Source organism: Triticum dicoccoides, chromosome 3A (genome assembly GCF_002162155.2).
Source record: "Triticum dicoccoides isolate Atlit2015 ecotype Zavitan chromosome 3A, WEW_v2.0, whole genome shotgun sequence".
In the NCBI taxonomy this organism is placed as follows: Eukaryota; Viridiplantae; Streptophyta; class Magnoliopsida; order Poales; family Poaceae; genus Triticum; species Triticum dicoccoides.
In genome coordinates, this window is record NC_041384.1 from 754,990,257 (window position 1) to 754,993,743 (window position 3,487).

The following is a 3,487-nucleotide window of genomic DNA, read 5'->3' on the forward strand; positions in this document are numbered from 1 at the left end:
CTCCTGACGTGGGGTCCAAGTCCATCCGGTAGCTTTCCTTCCAAAAATAACTTCTCCAGTTGATTTCGTTCCGTTTCGACTCCGTTTGATATTCCTTTTCTTCGAAACACTGAAATAGGCAAAAAACAGTAATTCTGGGCTGGGCCTCTGGTTAATAGGTTAGTCCCAAAAATAATATAAAAGTGGATAATAAAGCCCAATATTGCCCAAAACAGTAGATAACATAGCATGGAGCAATCAAAAATTATAGATACGTTGGAGACGTATCAGCTTACTAGGAACGATGTGGGTTTTTTTAAATAAAGAGCTCCAGTGAGCTAGGGCTCCAATAGGACTTTTGGACTCTTTGAACTACTATATTTGTGTACCTTTTCATTCCTTTTTTCCCGAGCCAACTAATCAAGAAATACATCCACAACAAAGCCAAGATACAATGACAATAACATGATCAAATACAAGTGTTGCCGTGGTTTTGTCACGGCAGATGTCCTAGTGAAAGGACTTAGTCGTGAGGCCATCGCTGCCAGGTGATTGCTTGAACGGGGTTGATCGAAATCGAGAGACAAGGGTTTACCTAGGTTCGGCCCCTCGCGGTGGAGGTAAAAGCATACTCCTGCTTGATTGATATTGATGATGATGATGATATCGATTACAAAGGTGCGACTTGGCTAACCTAGTACTCGAGAGCTTGTAGCTTAATATTTTCGCGTCGGGGGCTCCTCTTTATATATAGGTTGAGACCCTGGGCTTACAACAGAGTCCGGGTTGCATTGTGATCCGTGATATAGTATGCTTCCTAGCTGTCTTGCTTCCTAAGTAAAGAAACTTTATATGGCAACTTGTACTTCTAGATGATGAGCGGGCGCCTACTAGTACTGGCCCATGAGTCTGCCCACTCCTTAAGCCGGCCTGTAGGCCTTAAGGTCTTGAACATCTTCAGCCCATCTTATGTCCTGCTCCGCAAGTCGCCAACAACATAACTCGGCCCAATTATGGCGGGTCATATCACGAGCTTATATCCCCAACAAGTGTCGTCACAAGACACATCACAAATAGAAAAACAATCAAAGCTCGGAACGATACAAGAGTGAAATTGAGGAGGGATCTGACTCTCTCTCTCTCTCTCTCTCTCTCTCTCTAACACACACACGCACACACATGTTGGTGACATTAGTCGGCCCAGAATGAAATGAGTTCTCGGTCAGCCGAGCCCTAGGAGTATGCTTTAGTTGTTTATTTATGCAACGCACTTCTATGTGTTATTCATTCTATGAGTCTTACTGTATGCAGGAGGTGACACGGGATGAGGCATTGCATACGGACATGGTTCTTGGCCATAATTTTGAGGGATATGGAACCTATCAGTTCAGGGGTCACTCTCTTGCCGATCCAAATGAGCTCATGAGGCTTGGTAAGATGACCTTCCTGCTAATAGTTTTTAGTTGACTTTTTGAGTGCCAATAGTAGCACTGCTTGCCAGTTCCTCTTTGCTAACTGTATAAACTAAAAATGGATGAAACATAATTTAATCATGATGACAAGTTCCAGTTGTCAATCGTAGCATGGCTATCTCTCCCTTGAGAGCCATCTATATACTAAATTCACCGAGGATTCCAAATTTAATTGTTCAAATTGAACCTCATATTATCTAATCAGCTTGAATTTTTATGTGGTTCGCTGAAACTAATTGTAATATTTCAAATCATGGGTAGACATGAAGATTCAATACATAAATTCATCTATACTTCCTGAGAGTCCATTGCTAATCAGCTTATGATATTAAATGTATTCATATTAAATTGTTTGAATGCCTAATGGCTAGCCTTGGGGATGCACTTAATTTTTTTTCCTTTGTAGCCTGACATGTGCAAGGCATAGTAAGGCCATATTAGCTTCTCGTTTTTTGGGAATATATGGTATAGTTACCTAATGCCTGGCCAGGTATCCATTGTATGGTAGGCATGATTTGGCTCATCAGTGCATTTGCTGTCGGTTGTGTATTCACAGTTGCTAACATGCACAGACACAAATGTTCCGGTGATAGAAGACATTGCCATTACTGGCAAGAATGCAGATATAATGTATGTGGTTTGTGAGTTGTTATCGTGAAAATAAAATATATTCTTCTGATATCTGCAAGTTCCGGTAATTATTGTGCAGGAAGGAGAAGATGATATAGGTCAGCATGGAGGACGACAAGGACAGCTAGTGCGGCCGTGGTCATTCTGGTGTTTGAGTTGTTGTAGTATTCAGGGATGGAATTATTTTCTTGTCCCAAGCAGAACCTGTAATAGTGTAACCGTCTCATTTTGGAATCTTGGATCTTTAACTTGCATCTTGATTAAGTAGACCTTGTCATAAGAGCTGTGCTCTATTAATAAAGTAGTATATTATTATTTGCTCTGCTATCCAAATTAATGCCCATAAATCAGCGCATGTCATGTGAAAAAGTTTCATGCATTGTTGCTAAATAACCTTCGATAAGCTGCCACTAAAAACTTTTCTTTGATCCCTAGAAGAAATTTTCTTATTTCATTTTTAAAATACCTTGCTGAAATCAGATTATCTAAAGTATAAGAAAAATGTAAGTTTTGCTCTCTAGCAACACAACTTAAGATAAACGTGATATTGTGTTGGCTTTTATCTGGTTCCTACTAAACTAGAGAGCTAACCACAGCAAAGCCAAGATACAATGGGAATAACAAGTTCAAATACAAACAAATACAAGCCAATCACAACTTGCGGGACAAATACAATAACAATCAAAGCCCGGAACGATACAGGAGTGAAGGGAGGAGGGATTCTGGGCACACACACACACACATATCGGTGACATCAATCGACCGAGAATTAGTGCCCAGCCCTAGGAGTATCCCTTAATTATTTATTTAAGCAACATGGTGCTACGTGCATGCATGCATAGCCGCATGCATATATACTTGGTACGTAGCCTAGTACGGAATCTGCCCGAGCACGGGGGGCGGGCTGTAGCTGCAGATGACAAACACGCCAGCGTTGCCGTCACAGAGGACAGCGCCGCAGCCGATGGTCTTGGTGTCCCTCCACACCAACTGCAGGTATCCCATGCACGACTCACCCGTAGGTGCGGAGCAGGTGTTGGTGGCGTGGTCGTAGTACTGCTTCCCGGACGCCCAATAAATCACTGCGTCCACCGCATTCCATTCGGCCCCAGCGGCCCGAAAAAGGTTCTCTCCGTATGGGCGCACCTCCGGAGAGAGTAGTAGCTGTCAGTCGGCGCGGCGCTTCTCCGCGTACGACTGCGCGTACGCCGCCACTATGGGGTCCCACGTCACTGGCCCCACACCGACGGCGGCGCGCACTTCATTGTGGGCGTTCAGCATGTCATCGGCCCCGTTCTGGGCGGTGACGATCATGGCGGACGCGAGAGCTAAGAGCAGTGCCGCCGCTAGCTTTGGCGAGTACTCCATCGCTAATGATGCCTTAGGAAATGGAGGAAAGATGTGCG

At 43.9% G+C, this 3,487-nt stretch overlaps 1 pseudogene; it reads right to left on the reverse strand.

Moving 5' to 3' along the window:
* Window positions 1–2,807: 2,807 nt before the first annotated feature.
* Window positions 2,808–3,487, reverse strand: LOC119273675 (annotated as a pseudogene).